This window comes from Hypanus sabinus, chromosome 6 (assembly GCF_030144855.1).
Source record: "Hypanus sabinus isolate sHypSab1 chromosome 6, sHypSab1.hap1, whole genome shotgun sequence".
NCBI lineage: Eukaryota > Metazoa > Chordata > Chondrichthyes > Myliobatiformes > Dasyatidae > Hypanus > Hypanus sabinus.
The window spans coordinates 165,870,842-165,889,719 of NC_082711.1; the positions used below are offsets into that span (position 1 = coordinate 165,870,842).

The following is an 18,878-nucleotide window of genomic DNA, read 5'->3' on the forward strand; positions in this document are numbered from 1 at the left end:
AATTAGTGCAGAAACTTTACCTCCTCCAGCTGGCACACGGTTGCTATGACACCGCACCCACATGCTGTTTCAATAACACGCTTAACCAATGCAAGTGTGTTACAGCGCTCCAGATGACATAATTTCATCAGCTCGAACACCAATCAACCTCCCCGGTATGCTCAGGTAAGCGTAGGCTGTGATCACAGAGCTAATTGCCCCAAGGCATTGCTGGAGGTCAGTTCGAGGGTATTTTCAATGCTCGGGGCCATTACTCTGAAGTGAGTGAGAAATTACGGGCTTTCTTCTTATACTTTTGACATGCTTCAGGTATGACCCAGAGAGTCGACTGTTGAACCACGTCGCGTGCATGGACCTTGAGTCAAAAACTACATTATACTACTCACAGCTTTGTCGCAATAACATTGGAAGAAACAACCGACTCTTACTGTCGTCAGCACCCAGTCAGTCACTAAAGGATAACCAAGTAAGTGACTAACAACATATTTCAGACACTACTGGTGCTCATCGCCATCTGATACAGAGGGGCCATGGGAAAAAGCTGCGGAGGGTTGCAAACTCAGCCATCTCCAGCAGGGGCACCAGCCTCCCCAGCACCGAGGACATTGTCAAAAAGCAGCATCCATCATTCTCTACCCCCATCACCAGGACGTGCCCTCTTTTCATTCTACCATCAGGGAGAAGGTACAGGATCCTAAAAAAATCCACTCAATATTTTAAAACAACTCTCCCCCTTCGTCATTAGATTTCTGAACTCATCATCACTACCTCACTCTATTGGTGTGTGTGTGTGCGTGTGTGTGTGTGTGTGTGTGTGTGTGTGTGTGTGTGTGTGTAAATTCCCTTCCCTTGGACAACATTGCTGGCATGGAGACAGAAGACTTGCAGCTTGGGCAGCTGCCAGTCTTCCATTAAAAAAAAACCTTGCCCAGGCTTGCGCCCTGGAAACTTTCCTTGGTGCAAATCCATGGTCTATCGAGACTAACGGAGGCCCTACATATATATTCTTATCATAATTGTTAAGCACTGCACTGTGCCGCTGCTGCAGAACAACAAACCTGATTCTGATACCTGGACCACCACTGGTGCAGCTAATGCACCTGCTCTCAGTATCGTTCCTGTCAGGAGTCCAGCAGAACAAGGTTGCCTTACATCAATACTTCTTCTGAGATGAATGTATGTTCCTTTCTTGGCAAAGGTTTGGAGTTGGGGGGGGGGGGTGGAATCAAATCTAATTAATCACACAGTTAATGATGTTTGGTCTACATTACATCATTTTCTAACCCCAACTATTCAAGCACAACATATGAGTTACTTTTCTATTCTATCCTATCCTGTGGTACAGGAAGTGACATTTGCTGCTATTCCAGGAAATATTTCATGTTTGCTGATTATTCAACTGGAACAGTAACTTTTTTTGTGTATTGTAGAGTACACCCTATTGATGGCTTATTTCTGGGAAATGATCGTGTTGCCGGAACCCATACCTGGAGGGTACAGCATTGCCACCTTGCTTGTGGGAGTTAAGATTTTTCTGTAAGAGAGGACATGGCTTGGAACCAGCACTAAAAAAATGATCAATACTGGAAACGACAAATACAGGTAGCATTTAATCAATTAATCTCAGCTGGGTGTTCTGACCTTGCATGGGCAGGTAAATGAAGTTTATTTTTCAAAGCAAGGGCAGGCACCCTGTACAGTATGCCACCAAGTTGTAAAAGCAGAAAATCAAACAGTTTTGGTTCTGAAATGTCTGCAATTTATCAGACTGTTTAGTGCGCCCTCCCCTGTGTTACAACTTGTGTGGCAATAATCATAAAGCAGTGTTTGCCTTCTCCCCATTCTCGGAATGTCACCAACACTTGCTGCCCTGAAGGCAGGGCCACGTAGGGGCCGTTTCTGTCTGCTGAAGGGCAGAAGGGACCACTTGGGGTTTTACAATAATCCAACAGCTTTCCTGCCCATTTGAACTGGCACTAACAGGTTTAGCATTCCTTAACAAGGCATGAACTCTCAGTTCCTGAATTGCTAGCCGGGACCATAATGTTCCTGGGTGTCAACATCTCTGGGCCCAACATATTGAAGGAATTACAATGAAGACAGGTCCAAGATTCAAGATTGTTTAACGTCATTTCCAGTACACAGGTGTAAAGGAGAATAAAATATTTGTTATGCCGGGTTTGGTGCAATACAAAAAAACACAATAAGATAAAGAAAACAGTAATAAAATGCTATTAATATAAATACATAAGATAGCTTTTATACATAGATTTATGTACATACATAAAGTGAAGCTAGATACAGGAGTGTCTATACATAGCTGACTCTGGCAGGAAGAGATAAAGTAGTGGTTGTGAGGTGGAGGTGTTGATCAGCCTTACTGCTTGGGGAAAGTCACTGTTTTTGAGTCTGCTGGCCCTGTCATGGATGCTAAATAGCCTCCTCCCTGATGGAAGTGGCTAGATTTAATTAGGAGTTTGAGGAGGTTTGGTACGTCAGGGATCACCAACCTTTTTTTTGCACCACGGACCGGTTTAATATTGACAATATGATGGGGGAGGCGGTGTTAAACATGACCAGAATACAGCCATACTCAAAGGAGGTTCCTTATGTCTAGTCTATCCCGCAATTTAGTTTCCGTGGCTATCAGCACCTGCTTCTGTCCCGCTTGCTCACATTTTTTCTGCTCAAAAAACTCAACGGGTTTGTCTTTAAGTGCAGGGTGCTTGGACTCAGGGTACCGAAGCAGTTTTGAGGGCTTCATTGCCTCATTAGACAGCCTCCGGGCCCGAACTCCAGCCTCCCGTCCGCCGCCAGACGCCTTGGCCAGGTGCAGCTGGTTGTGGGTGGGGTGAGAGGACAAGGTCAGGGCCGGAGGTCCCTGTACCGGGGTCGCGGCAGTCGCAGTCCGGAGAGAGTGAGCGACCGAGCGAGGAGGAGTGCGACAGGACGCATGCCCGCCCCCTTGTAGGATCTATCGGCCAACAAAAGTTTGTCTCAAGGGACTTACAAACCCTGAGCCCAAATTAGGTCGTCTGCGAATATCTTAGCACCGGGCTCCCCACGAACATTCGGTGTGCTAAACAGGTTTAGAGACGACGCCCATCTGTCTGTGTTCTGGGCCAGTACCAACAGCACTTCCCACCAGTCACGCAAGGCCACCCAGTGATCTCTGGCGTGAAGGTGTCACTGCGTTTAGGCGACTGATGACCTTGCGTAGGTCCAAGTTCAACACTGGGCGTGACAGGGAATGAGGAAAGGTGCAGCTGACTCATATTGTTTCATATCGCCAAATCATATCGTTTCCTCAATATTTCCTCAGTGGTTGGGGACCACTGCGGTATGTCACCAAAGGCTCTGGCAAATTTCTACTTATGTTCTGGTGGGTTGCATTTCCATCTGGTACAGAGGTGCCAATGCACGGGATCAGGAAGAGTTGCAGAGGGTTGCAGACTTAGCCAAGTCCAACATGCCTCCCCACCACTGAGGACATCTTCAAAAGGAGATGCCTCAAGAACATGGCATCCATCATTAAGGACCCTCACCACCTAGGACACACCCTCTTCTCATTGCCACCATCAAGGAGGGGGTACGAGAGCCTGAAGACACACACTCAACATTTTAGGAACAGCTTCTTGCCCTTTGCCATAAGGTTTCTGAAGGGACCATGAACCGATGAATATTACCTCACTTTTAGGTCTCTTTTTGACTATTTTTAAATATTTCTTATTGCAACTCGGTCATTTTTAGGTATTGCACTGTGCTGTTACCACAAAACAACAAATTTCATGACATGTCAGTGATAATAAACCAGATTCTGATTCTGGTTCTGATGTACCCTACACAGACATGGATATATTGATCCAACTTGGAAACTATGTATGTCAACCTTCATCAAATTATTATTTAGGGGCACATTCTCATTTGATAGCCAGCAAGAAATAGTAAATGGACCAGAAACGTCAAAGCCCGCATTGCATCATGGAGGCTGGGTAAGTTCAATTTGTTGACTAAATAAATCTGAAATAAAAATTGACTATCAGTGATAGTTCAAAGTTCAAAGAAAATGTATCATCAAAGTACATATATGTCACCATATACAACTTTGAGATTCATTTTCTTGTGGGCATTCACGGTAAATACAAAGAAACAAAAAAACTTAATAATAATAATAATAATAATAAGCAATAAAAATCGAGAGCATGAGATGAAGAGTCCTTGAAAGTGAGTCCATAGGTTGTAGGGTTGGGGTGAGTAAATTTGAGTGAAGTTATCTCCTCTGTTCAAGAGCCTGATGGTTGCAGGGTTGTAACTGTTCTTAAACCTGTTGGTGTAGGTCATGAGGCTCCAGTACCTTCTTCCTGATGACAGGAGAGAGAAAGGCACATGGCATGGATGGTGAGGTCCTTCATGACAGATGCTTCTTTCCTGCAACAGCACTCTATGTAGATTTGCTCAGGGGTGGAGAGGGCTTTATTCTGACGGACTAGTCTGTAGGCTTTTCTGTTCAAGGACATTGATGTTTCCATACCTTGTCATGATGCTACCAGTCACTATGCACTACCTCATACATCTAAAGTAGTTTGTCAAAGCTTTGAATGACTTGCCAAATCTTTGCAAACTTTCACTTACTTGCTGGGCCCAGAACACATCCTCTGAAATGGTAACACCGAGCAATTTAAACTTGCTGACCCTCTCCACCTCCAATCACCTGATGAGAACTCACTCATGGATGTCTGGTGTCAATAATCAGCTCCTTGGTTTTGCTGACATTGTGAGAGGTTGTTTCGAAGCTACATTTAATCTCAGAGAAAGGTACACAATATACATACATACTGAAATGCTTTTTCTTCGCAACCATCCACAAAAACAGAGGAGTGCCCCAAAGAATGAACGACAGTTAAATGTTAGAACCCCAAAGTCACACACCCCCAGCTCCACTCCCTTCCGCGTGTAAGCGGCAGCAAGCAACAATCCCCCCTCCCCCCACCAGCAAAGAAAAGCATGGGCACCCGTCACCGAGCACTCAAGCATGAGCTAAGCAACAGCAAAGACACAGACTTGCAGTTACCGTAAAGACTTCACGTTTCATCCGGTATTCAACATACCACAGGCTCTCCCTCTCCCTAATAAGGGAGAAGGAGGTGTCTCCGTTTCACAGTGAGTGGGGAAACAGAACAAACAACTTGTTGGTTTACGATGTGAAAAGTCCGTTGTGTTGCTTTTTTCTAGCTCTGTGCCCAAAGATCTCAGGTCTCTGGGCACACAGCCAGAGATCTTCCGGCTCCCAAGGCACGCCAGTCCGGGACACCGACCTTTGATCCGCCCGTCTCCAGAGCCCTGGGATCCTAGGCCTCCAAAGCCGAGCTGAACTCTTAGGCTGATCCCTTGGCGTGCTGAATAACGGACGGTTATGAAACCCCCGAGAGCAGGTCCCATTCCCACAAAGAACCGTAATCAGTGTGTAACTCATTAACAAGGGCTTTTCGCCCACAGAATGGCTGCTCACTGGATGTTTTTTTGTTTTCGCACCATCCTCTGTAAGCTCTAGAGACTGTTATGCATGAAAACTGCAAAAGATCAGCGGTTTCTGAGATACTCAAACCTCCCTGTCTGGCACCAACGATCATTCCACAGTCAAAGTCATTTAGTTCACATTTCTTCACCATTCTGATGTTCAGCCTAAACAACAACTGAACCTCCTGACCATATTTGCATGCTTTTATGCACTGAGTTGCTCCCACGTGATTGGCTGATTAGATATTATTAGATACAGGTGTACCTAATAAAGTGACAACTATGTGTATCTATTCATTCTCCCCTGGCAGCTGGGGGGGTACAGAAACAGTGGAGAGGATATTGGGTTTAGTGACAGAGCTGAAGACAATGAGTGTGTTCCAGTTCTGGGAGTAAACAAGCCTTCTACCAACCCTTGCTGATAGAGCACAGCGCATTGCCACACTGCTTGCTTTCAGCTTCTGCTTCATGGTGGTACCATTTTAAAAGAGAGAGCGCATGAAGCAACATGCAAACATTACCTTGTGCAACTGGATCAGTCTTTTGTTTTAAGGGTTGATTCAGAATTAATCGTTTGCATAAGGCCGACACAGATTGATAACCTCAGGCTGATTTTCATGCTTCTGATAGTATGCTGCTATCTCTAGTTTTCTAGCTCTAGTCTTGAGCCGTCACGTGACAGGTAGATGCACCGGAAAAAGTCGGATAGAACAGGTATGACATTCAAATGCTGCGGGAGAAACAAAATAGCATGGAAATCGGAACAGGAATAGTCAGTCAGCCCCTTGAGCCAACTCCACCATTGCGGCTGATCTAATCGATAGCTTCTCGTCCATTTTACTCCCCAAACTCTTGGTTCCCCTAAAGCAGAGGTTCCCAACCTAGAGTCCACGGACCCTTCAGTTAATGGTAGGGGTCCATGGCATAAAAAGGGCTGGGAGCCCCTGCTCTAAACCCTAAATACCTCAGCTTGGATGTATTTTATGGCTCAAGTTCAAAGTAATTTATTATCAAAGTACATATATGTCAGCACATGCCACCCTGGGAATCATTTTCTTGCAGGTATTCACAGTATGATAGATCAATGAGAAACTACACACAAGCAAAGGCAGGCAAACAACCAACATGCAAAAGAAGACTAACTGTGCAAATGCAATAAATAAATAAATAGATAGATAGATGGATAGATAGATAGTACCAAGAACACGAGTTGTGGAGTCTTTGAAGTGAGTCCATTGGTTGTGATCAGTGATCAGTTCAGTGTTGAGGTGAGTGAAGATGGCCACGCTGGGTCAGGAGCCCGATGGTTGAACTGTTCCTGAACCTGGTGGGGAGGGACGTAAGGCTGAAGGAGCCTCAAATTGAATAAGTTCCTCCCCACCTCATTCTCAGTTGGAAATGGGTGACCTGAGACTAGGCCCCTCTTCTAAAGGGATAATACTGTATCCCATGACATTGGTGCTGGTAAAACCCCTCACAATTTTTTTCTGTCTTAACGAAAACAGACTTCATTCATCTGATAGTAAAACCTCAAAAAGCTTAAATTTCCTCATAATACCAAACTGTGCAGTACTGGGTAGATCACTGCCTCATGGGCTCCAGGGTGCTGCGACTGATCTTTACCTTGGGTACTGCTTGTGACCAGTTTGCGTGTTGCTTTCTTCTGGTTGCTTCATTTTACTCCACATCCTTTTATCTGCTGTAAGGTTATCTGGCAGGTAACATGACCCCTTACTACAGGTGAGTGGCAAACTATCAAAGGGGAGCTGATGGGCATGTAAGAATGCAAAACTGTAGGCTGAAAGGAAAATAAGGAGGGAGAATGGGACTGATGGGATTGCTCCGCTGGGAAATGGCCTGGATACGATGGGCTGGAAGGCCTCCTTCAGTATTATAGTTGGTAACCCTCCCGTGTGGCCAAGCCAATGCCATATTCAACATTGCTGACGACACCACAGTCATTGGCTGAATCAAAGGTGGTGACGACTCAGCAAATAGGAGGGAGATTGAAAATCTGGCTGAGTGGTGGTGTCATGACAACAACTTCTTACTCAGTATCAGCAAGACCAAGGAGCTGATTATTGACTTCAGGAGGAGGAAAACAGAGGTCCATGAGCCAGACCTCATTGGAGAATCAGAGGTGGAGAGTCATCAACTTTAAATCCATCTGTGTCATTTGTGACCTGTCCTGGGCCCAGCAGGTCAGTGCAGTTACAAGGAAAGCATGCAGCACCTCTACTTCTTTAGGAGTTTGAAAAGATTCAACATGACATCTAAAACTTAGGCAAACTTCCATGGATGTGTATTGACTGGCTGCATCACAGCCTGGTATGGAAACACCAATGCCCTTGACGGGAAAATCCTACAAAAAGTAGTGGATATAGACCAGCCCATCACAGGTAAAGCCTTCCCCAGAATTGAGCACATCTACACAAAGTGTCCATCATCAGGGACCCTCACCACCCAGGTCATGCTCTCTTCTCGCTGCTGCCATCAGGAAGAAGGTACAGGAGCATCAGGACTTGCACCACCAGATTCAGGAACAGTTATTATCCCTCAAACAACAGGCTCTTGAACTAGAGGAGGTAACTTCACTCAACCTCACTCACCCCATCACTGAAATATTCCCACAACCAACGGACCCACCTTCAAGGACTCTTCATCTCATGTTTTTAATATTTATTGCTTATTTATTATTATTAATATTATTTCTTTCTTTTTTATATTTGCACGGTTTGTTGCCTATGGCACACTAGTTGAACATTCAAGTTGGTGCAATTTTTCACTGATTCTTCTATGGTTGTTATTTTATGGATTTATTGAGTATGCCCACAAGAAAATGAATCTCATGGTTGTATATGGTGATATGTGTGTACTTTGATAATCAAATTTACTTTGAACTTTGAAATTTGGAATTAATTGAGTGAGCCTTATCAAGGCAAAGATACCCTCCTTTAGGTAAGGAGACCAAAACTGTGTATGGCAATCACGGTGTCAACTTAAAAACAATGATAGGAAAAATGCCGAACGAACATCTCTCCCTACAGAAGCGGCCTGACTCAGCTTATTTTTATCTCCAAACTCTAACGCCTGCAGTCTCTTGTGCCTCCATAGCAAAGACTTCCCGACACTGCAAGGTAAAAGCCTTCCGGCCCATCAAGCCCATGCTGCTCAATTACACCCATGTGACCAACTGCCCTACTAACCCCTATGTAGGAGAAGATGCAAAGGGCTGAATGGCCTAGTTCTACTGTGTCTTACAGTCTTTAGAATGCGGGTGGAAAGCGAAGCACTTGGAGGAAACTCCACGCATTCAGGAGGAGAACATCCAAACTCCTTACCTACCAAACCCCAATATCCTTGGGGCTGTGGGAGGAAACCAGAGCAACCGGAGGAAACCCACGTGGTCACGGGAAGCAGCGAGATTTCCCAGCTGCTGTGAAGCTACAGGCATCTTCTGCGTGGGGAACTTGCTTAGAGATTTGGGTTACAAAGAGTTCACTGTTGAAACCGGGTGAGGTAGTCATCATGGCACGAAAAGCACCGTACACCACACTACAATGGCTGGAAAACCGAAGGAAGCACAAGAAATGCTAAAAATGCTCATGAACAGGCAGCTTAGTTTGCAGAGAGACAGAGTTATATTTCTAGTTAACCCACGCCTGGTTAGTTGTTAATGTGCTGTACTAGTGATGCCAGAGTCAGAAGTTCAAATACCAGTGCAAACATTTAATTCAAGGAACCTCATCACTTCTGGGCTCTTTGAAAGTGAGCTATAAACCCCCGATGGTTCAGAGTGGGTTCAGAGACTGCCACTCCCAGTAGGTCAGACCTACGCACTTCCACAAGTCCACACCGCAAGCCGCCTCGGGCAGGTGGGGGAGGAAGATTATGTCCTTCTCGGAGCAGATTTTGCTTTTATATGTTCCTGGAAGAGATTTTTATGTGACTGTTCATTGCGGGAATTCCCAAAGCCTATTGAGAATTTTCCTGGGTGATATCCACATACAGGACGATACGGCACAGGGGCAGGCCCTTCGACCTACAGTGCTGTACCGAGCCAATCAAATGACCAATTCAACTAATCCTTTCTGCCCAAACAATGTCCATATCCTGCCATTTCCCTCACATTCACGTGTCTATCTAAACATCTCTTAAAAGTCCCTAATGTTTCTGCCTCTACTACCCCACCCCCCGGGCAGCGCATTCCAAACACCCACCACACTCTATGTAAAACTTGCCCTTCACATCTCCTTTGAAATTATCCCTGCTCACCTTAAATGCATGCCTCTGGTATTAAACATTTTGACCCTGGGATAAAGATACAATCTGTCAACTCTATGCCTCTCATAACCTTATAAACTGCCATCAGATCTCTCCTCGGAGAAAACAACCTCAGTCTGTACAACCTCTCCTTACTGCACATGCCCTCTAATGCAGGCAGCTTCCTGATAAACCTCTTCTGGCACCCTCTGTATGTTTAATCATACAGCATACCGACAGGCTATTTGGCCCATCAAGTCCACGTGAACTATCAGCCACCCACTTACCATGATCCTACACTAATCCTGTTTTATTCTCCTCAGATTCTTATCAACACTCTCCCTCCCAGAATTCAAGTTCAAGTTTATTGCCACTGAAGTGTATTCATCTGTCCCAGTAAATGAAACAATGTTCTTCTGGATCAATGTGCACAACACAGTACATATGACTCACACACAACACATACAGTAATACTATCACACATAAATTGACTAATAAGGTGCCTTTATAACACAAGTTGAAAAGTAAACAGTATAACACAACTGATGCTTTGTGCTCTCTCTCCCTCTGTCTCTCTCTCTCTCTCTGTCTCTGTCTCTCCTCTCTCTCTCTCCCTCTCTTTATCTCTGTCTCTCTCTCCCTCTCTCGCACTTTCTCTCTCCCCCTCTCTTGCTCTCTCACTCACTCTCTCTCTCACTCACTCACTCTCTCTCTCACTCACTCACTCTCTCTCTCATTCACTCTCTCTCTCTCTCACTCACTCTCGCTCTCTATCTCTCTCTTTTGTTCTCTCAATGGTAGGGAGAGTTTGCTGCTGGTCAGTCAGAGAATCTCAGAATAAAAAACAATGCAGCAGACTGTAACAGTAATTATAATTCTCACCTTTCACTGTGAAATGGGTGACATCTCTCTGTTGCTTGTTAGTGAGAGAGAGAGAGAGAGATTGAGAGAGAGAGAGAGAACGAGAGAGCGAGAGAGAGAGAGCGAGAGAGAGAGAGTGAGAGAGAGAGAGTGAGTGAGAGAGAGAGAGTGAGTGAGAGAGAGAGAGAACGAGAGCGAGAGAGCGAGAGAGAGTGAGAGAGAGAGAGAGCAAGGGAGAGAGCGAGAGAGAGAGAGAGAGAGAGAGAGCGAGAGAGCGAGAGAGAGAGAGAGAGAGAGAGAGAGCCTGTGCCATGTTGAGCTGTCAGGCAAACAATAGTTTCTGTTGACTGCAGTTCACGGTCTCTCTTTGGGTGCTTTGCTGTTTCTCGGTGGGTGGTGGGCATTGGGGGAGTTGGAGGTTAATGCTATGGTGCTGCTTTCATGGGGAGGGGGTAGAGGAGGCTTTGGGGTTCTAATGCTTTTTCCGTCATTGATTCTTTTGGGAATTTTCATGGATGTCTGCGAAGATTAGGTATTTCATGTTGTACACATGTTGTAATAAACAGAACCATTTGAAGAAGGTGGTGTCCATCAGGAAGGGCCCTCACTACCAACAACATGCCCTCTTCTCATTGTTACTATCAAGGAGGAGGTACAGGATCCTGTACACACACACACAACATTTTAGGAGCAGCTTCTTCCACCCTGCCATTAGATTTCTGAACGGACACCGAACCCACAAACACTACCTCACTACTTTGCTTTCATCTTGCATGATTTATTTATTCTTTTATACGCAGTATGTTCTTATTGTAATTTATAGGTACTGCACTGTACTATTGCCACAGCAAACAAATTTCATAACATCTTTTGATGATGATGAGCTTGATTCTAATTCTGATTACTACTATCTTGCCGCAGATTCCATTTTCTGATTTCGATTCTGCTGAGAGAGAGAGATCATGCAAACTCCGCACAGACAGCAGGACGTAACCTGGATCCTGCACCGCTTTCAGTCTTAACTCTTGTGCATTTCACTGAAACAGGATACTTGGTGTTGTAATGACTGATTGCACGTGGCGTTTATCTAAGAGCGTGGAGATTCGTACGTTTGCACAGCCTGCTTTCTTCTGCACTCTGAGCTTTCATTGATCCTCTTACACTTACTATTCTATAGGTTTGCTGAGTATGCCCACAAGAAAATGAATCTCAGGGTTGTATATGGTGACATACATGTACTTTGATAATAGAATTTAACTTTGAACTTTGGCTAAAATGGTATGATTCAACATAGCACGTTCATTTTCTCCTCACTATTGACAAACCTGCAGCCACCCATGTGACAACAAGCTTTGACCATGGGATTGGAAGAACGTCCAAAGGAGATTCACTGCACTGACCCCTAGAATCAAAGTGTTAATGTACGAGGAGTGTTAAATGGCTCTGGGCCCGTACCTGCTGGAGTTTAGAAGAATGGGAGGGGTGGTTCTTAATGAAACCTATCGAATATTGAAAGGCCTAGTGGATGTGGAGAGGATGATTCCTATAGTGGATGAGTCCAGGACCAAAGGGTACGGCCTCAGAATACAAGGGTGTCCCTTTGGAACAGAGAGTAGGAGGAATTTTTTTAACCAAAGGATGGTGGTTCTGTGGGACTCATTGCCATAGATGGCTGTGGAGGGCAAGTCCCTGGGTATATTTAAAGCGGAGATTTGATTAGTAAGTGCGTCAAAGGTTACTGGAAGAAGGCAGGAGAATGGGATTGAGAGGGATAATAAAGCAGCCATGATTGAATGGAGGACCAGACTCAATGGGCCAAATAACATCATTCCGTTCCTGTGTCTTACATTATCATAGTGAAAATCGAGAGGAAACTACTGACATGATGAAGGAAGCCCTGAGCTCTGCCAGAGTGGGAGGACCTTCACTGCTGCCCTAAATACCAGTGATGTAACAGGCAGTAAGTAATATAGATGGATGAACATACAACAAAATGAGGGATATAAATCATACGCGGGCTGAAGAGATTTGGTTTCATTCAATATTGTGCTCAGCATGGACATTGTGGGCTTTTTCCTGATCTGCACTGTTCTACTGCTTTTAAAAAGTGCTTAAAAACATCCTCTTATACCCGCACAGAATTGTTTTTTCTCCAATGACTGCATTCCTCAGCTCACTCCGACAGCAAATTGAACCCTCCGCCTTAGGGAGCTGAATCTCACCAGGGTGCGCTTCCATTTACAGTGACCAGGACATTGGCAACCCCACCCCTGAAAGCAAACCCTTAGGGGCAGGGATGTTGGTCAACATCTCACACACACACACACTCACCCCACCCCCCCCCCCCCCCACAAGCAGGGATTCCAGAGTTTCTTGGTGAGAAAAGGATTCTGGGATTTGAAGTTTAATAACACACGGCATGGAAACAGGCTTCGGCCCAGTGAGTTTGTGTTTCGCAGCAAGAACCTATTATCAGTAATCCCATGCTTTTCGCCCCGCATTCCATCAACTCTCCCCCTCTCGCTCCAGATTTTACCACCCCCCTATACATCAGGGGGCAATGTTGAGTAGCCAAATGACCTGCTGACCAGCCCATCTTTGGGACTCCAGAGGAAACTGGAATATCCGGAGGGAACCCATGAAGTCACAGGGAGAATGTGCAAACTCCACATGGACAGCATCCCAGCTCACTGGAGCTATGAGGCAGTGGCACCACTGAGTTGCCCTGGGCTGCTGTTGGAATCCGGAGCCACACTATTCCACACGGTTCCAAGGGACAACTCTCCACGTCGGGACCCTGTCACTTTACCAAAGGAACTTAAAGTTCAGGATAACAAAAATGAAATAGAACATCCCACAGCAGGGAAGGGAATTAATGAGTTGTCTAATAAATGAGTTGGTCACTTATCCACGCATTAAAGCTGCTATCAAGATCTAGTGTAGGGAACACCGCACAGTGCAGCACCTTCCATATCAGGAGCAGGGAGACCAGAGGTGAAGGGGAACTGAGAACATGCCAAAATATTGAAACTAATGCTCTCACAATCTATTAAATGGATTTATCCAGCTTCTCTCCACCCCTGGCCTACTCCCACGCCTCCTAGCTGAAATAGATGGGTTGTTTTTCACCCTGATTGTCCACACCGAGGAAAAATGGAGGCAACAGTCAGATGCAGTCTCCCAGAACTTACAGGAACAGGTGCACACAACGCTGCAAAACTTCCCAGTCTGGGCCTGAGGCTCCAAACGAGCGAGGTCTCCGAAAGGCCACCAGAAAATTCAAAGGAAAATTGAAAAGCTCAATGGCCTGGAACTAGACAGGCTCAGCAACAGCAGTGTGACTTTGATTCCCTATCATAACTCTGAATTAAAAATTGAAACAATTATCTGCTTGGTTTCCTCCTGATTAGGTTGAGCTGGGGCCTCATTAATGCACAGACACAAAATGCAAAGCCATTAAACGTGGCGAAATGGAATGTTTCACTGAGAAAGTTCCGCATGAAGAAGAAGTTCTTGCAAATTACATTTAACACTGTTTTGGAGTTTTCCAGGCGCAGGCTGACAAATACTCTTTTACAACTGCACAAATTTAGCCTTAAAGCTTCCCTTGCCGAGCCACCCCTCCCAATTTCTTTGCTAAATTGTAGAGAAAAAAAATTGTGGAATCAACTTTCATTGAATTAAAGTTTTCAAAATGATTCATTAACAAAAATTAGTGTCAGACCAACAGGGAGAAATAACGCAGATGGTCATAGAGAGAGTACCTTAATAGGGAGAAGGAGGCAGGGAACTTAAGGCCATGGAATCCACAATGCTAAAAATGGGACAATTAAATCTGGCTTTGGGCACAACCCCAAAATTAGATGATCATAGCTATCTCAGTGGGTTTTAGTAGAGATTATAGAGACAGTGAGGACAAGATTACAAAAAGAATTAAAAGCAAGAATAAATATTTTTAAATTTAAATTAAAAATCTTAAATTAAATTTTAATTTTAAATTAAAATTAAAGCAAAGATTGTTATCTTGAGTGATTCTACTTCCAACATGTAGAATAATAATAATAAAATAATTTCCCACGGGATCAATAAAGCACTTATTATTAATTAATTAAGGAAAGTATTTTTATTTTAGATTTTTCCTCTCCTTCTCCTCTTCTTTACTCTCTCAGCAGTGCTTTCCACCAGCTTGTTAGCCACAGGAGGTATCACACTGACACTGATCTGTGATGCTTACGCAAAAGGGAGGTAGGGGCTGATTCTCCTCTTCTCCCTCCGGCCTGGCGTTCGCCGTCCAAAGGAGCCATCACTGAAATCGGCCCAGCTGAACGTTACATAAGGCCAACGTTTTCACACAGATTCTGACCACAGATTCATTCAGTCTAAAAAGCTAACTAATATTCTGATGCACAGACTGAAGCTAAATCTATACAGAATGGGAGCCCAGAACATCAGGTATCCAATGTAGAGCCTATCTAACACTATGTTCTTTCTATAAAATAGTCAGGAAATATAATTGGAGTATTTTGCAGACAATCCACTCTGTGCTATTACCCAGACTATAGTTCAAACAGAAAGCCTTTGGGTGGCTATGTGCATTTCGAAGTAAATTTATTATCAACGTACATATATGTCACCATATACTACCCTGAGATTCATTTTCTTACAGGCTTTCATGGTAGAATAGAGCAAGGAAATGTAATAAAATCAATGAAAAACTACATACAAACTCAGACTAACGAAAAACCAATGTGCAGGTGACAGCAATCTGTGCAAATAAAACAAAAATAAATAATAATAATAATAATAATAATAAATAGGTAAGTAAGTAATGTTGACAGCATGAGTTGTAGAGTCCATAGGTTGTGCAATCAGTTCAGAGTTGGGAAGAGTGAAGTTACAGTATCCACACTGGTTCAGGAGCCTGATGGTTGTAGGGCAATAACTGTTCCTGAACCTGGTGGCGTGGGACCTAAGGCTCCTGTATCTCCTTCCTGATGGTAGCAGCGAGAAAAGGGCGTAGCCAGGATGGTGAGGGTGATGCTGCTTTCTTGTGGCATCGCTCATTGTAGATGTGCTCAGTTGCAGAGAGGGATTTTCCTTTGGTGGTTGGGTACGTTTGCACAGTTGCCAATGTACACCCTACACGAGCCATCGTCCTCGTCATGTCAGCCTCTGTAAGGTGAGCACTTATCACCAAAGTTTTGTAACATGTCAGTGACTGTTACAACGGTGGTGGGGTGAGGATTTCGGAGCTGTTCGTGTTGGGAGGTAGTGACACTCTACAAGGCAACAAGTGAGCAGAGAAAGATTTGGCAGCTCCATGATGTGTGGTGGACACTCCTAAGGATCAGGGATGGGGAAATTAGGTCATAAACACAAGGGTTTCTGCAGATGCTGGAAATCCAGAGTAACACACACAAAATGCTGGAGGAGCTCAGCAGGTTGGGCAGCATCTATGGAGAGAAATATACAGTTGACTAATCTGCTGAAGGAAGTGAAGAACAAGGATGAAGGGTCTTAGTTGTTTATTCCTCTCTGTGGTAACCTCTACTTTACAAAAAGACCACTCGACAACTTGATGGCCAAAAGAGCATCTTTATCTGGGACGGCAAATGATATTTACAATACAGAGGCTTCCAGGTACCTCGTGCGGCCTGGGTGGAGGAACTATATACAATGCATACTGGGAGTAAAAGAGCGGAAGTAAAGACCCCGCCAACCCCGGATCCCGCCTCTTGCTACCAACAGCTCCGCGATTAGTATTAACTTACTTTTAGTAATACTCACATTGAACACTCTCCATAGATGCTGTATGACCTGCTGAGTTCCTCCAGCATTTTGTGTGTGTTACTCTGGGGAAATTGGTTAAAGGGTAGACTGGAGGTGAGGTGAAAGTCTTTGATTTGGCGGACCTATAGTTAGGAAAGCTGTGTGTTATTGTCAATATTCACCTGGAGTTTTAATAACCTCAGGAGTGAAAGATCAATAATTGACTAGATATACAAAAGCTCGGGTGCTGTGGTGCAAATACGTCTCTTCCAAAGGAAGAGACTCCTTCCCTCTGCTAGCTATGTGCTCGGGATTGAACCCAGATCTCAACGCGATATGAAACCATATGAGTCAGTTGCACCTTTCCCCATTCCCTGTCACGCCCACCGTTGAACTTGAACACACACAAGATCATCAGTGGCCTCAATGCAGTGATACCTCCACACGGGGGATCACTGTTTGGCCTTGCACAGCCAGTGGGAAGTGCCGTTACTACTGGCCTGGAGCGCGGACAGATGGGCGCCACCTCTAAACCTGCTTAGTACACTGAATGTTCATGGAGAACCTGGTGCTAAGATATTTGCAGACCACCTAATTCAGGAGGGTTTTGTAAGTAGCAGAGCAGCTACCTCCCTCAAGACAAACTTTTGTCGGCCGATAGATCCTAGCTACCTACAAGGGGGGTGGGCATACACTCCTCACTCGCTCAGTCTCTCTCTCAGGACTGCGATCGCCATGGCCCCGGAACAGGGTCCTCTGGCCCTTGTCCTCTCACCCCACCCACGACCAGCCGCACCTGGCCAAGGCGTCTGGCGGCAGGCTGGAGTTCAGGCCTGGAGGCTGTCTAATGAGACAATGAAGCCATCAAAACTGCTTCGGTACCCTGAGTCCAAGCACCCTACACTCAAAGACTAACCTGTTGAGTTTTTTGAGCGGAAAAGCGTGAGCAAGCAGGACAGAAGCAAGTGCTGATAGCCACGTAAACTAAATTGCAGAATAGATTGGACATAAGGAACCTCCTTTGAGTATGGCTGTATTCCGGTCGTGTTTAACACCTACCCCAGCCCCCCCACTGTCAGCCGGTCTGCAAGAATATTGTCAATATGAATCCGGTCCGCGGTGCAAAAAAGGTTGGTGGCCCCTGCCTTAGGATAGGCCAGGAAAACCGGATTTGGTTCTACATTTTCTGCGTCTGTCTGAACCAAACTTTAACTTTCCCCCTAGTGATGCTTTACAATTGGACCTCAGGTCCTTGCTGAACAATTGTGAAAGTGACACACGGAGGAGGTGCAGAATTGGGCTGTCTGATTATTATTTTCCTTGAAGTTTAACTTTCCAGTGCTTGCTTGTATTTTTATATAAACACCTGTATATACATGTAATTGTTCAGTAAACTTTTCAGCCTAGTATTGGAAAGTTCTTAGTTTCAGTGATGGCTATTATATTACTTGAAGCTGGCTATTTTATTACTGGAATTTCTGTTATCTCTTGTCTAGTATGCATCCATCATCAAGGACCCCTCCTTCCAGAACATGTTCTGTTCTCATTGCTACCATCAAGAAAAAGGTATGAGAGCCTCAGGAACCACACCACCAGCTTCAGGAACAGTTGCTACCCCTCAACCATCAGGCTCTTGAACCGAAGGAAATAACTTCACTCAACTTCACTTGCCCCATTATTGAAATGTTCCCACACCAGTGATCTCACTTTCAAGGACGCTTCATCTCGTGTTCTCAATATTTATTGCTTATTTATTTATTATTACTTTCTTTTTATACTTGCACAGTTTGTGTTATTTGTACACTGGTTGAACATGCAAGTCGGTGCTGTTTTTCATTGATTATGGTTATTATTCTATTATGGACTTATTGAGTATGCCTGCAAGAAAATGAATCTCAGAGTTGGATATGACTTGTTTTTGTATATAGTAAATTTATTTTAACCTTGAACTTTGAGAAGACGATGACTACTTTTTAGTTTGCTCTATTGTTTTGTTCTCTCAACACTTCTACCTTGCTCTAGTAACACATCATAAAATAGCCACAAGCAACAAGTTTTATGCCTCATTCATTACTTCCAAAGAAGCTTTGGATCACTTAAGCATCAGGATCCCACAGCTGGGATTGAAGAGGGAAGGACACATGCTCACAGAAAGAACAGCTGGTTTTTCAGCAGACATGGATGAGATTCCTGTTCACCTTTGTCAAGTGAGAGGAGACTGGCAGAGGGCATTGGGAACTCTTTGACAATGAGGCCCCCATTCTCCCACTCTGTAGAACAGGGGTTCCCAACATGGGGCCCAGAGACCCATTGGTTAACGGCAGGGGTCCATTTCATAAAAAAAGGTTGGGAGCTCTTCCTGTAGAGGGACTTAAATGAGGAGTGTGCTTATTAAACATATAAGACCCTATGGGGACCTGACAGGGTAGGTGTTGAGATGTTTGCGTTGGTGGGGGAGTTACAGACAT

General features: G+C 44.7%; 2 long non-coding RNA genes across 8 annotated transcripts in view; one reads left to right on the forward strand and one right to left on the reverse strand.

Annotated features, from left to right (window-relative positions):
* The window catches only part of LOC132396049 (uncharacterized), a 53,152-nt gene extending 42,496 nt beyond the window's left edge, over positions 1–10,656 (reverse strand). For all 3 annotated transcript variants that reach the window (XR_009512833.1, XR_009512831.1, XR_009512832.1), the window contains exon 1: positions 6,039–10,656. This is a non-coding gene — a long non-coding RNA (uncharacterized LOC132396049). The remainder of the gene's footprint in view (positions 1–6,038) is intronic.
* LOC132396048 (uncharacterized) lies at positions 27–18,355 on the forward strand. Of its 5 annotated transcripts, XR_009512829.1 has the most exons (6): positions 82–165; positions 310–466; positions 1,431–1,602; positions 3,932–3,992; positions 11,563–12,601; positions 17,907–18,355. It is a non-coding gene; the product is annotated as an uncharacterized LOC132396048 (long non-coding RNA). The 5 variants fall into 5 exon arrangements; XR_009512826.1 differs by having other exon boundaries at positions 27–466; XR_009512828.1 differs by having other exon boundaries at positions 27–466; positions 12,499–12,601.
* The last annotated feature ends 523 nt before the right edge of the window (positions 18,356–18,878 follow it).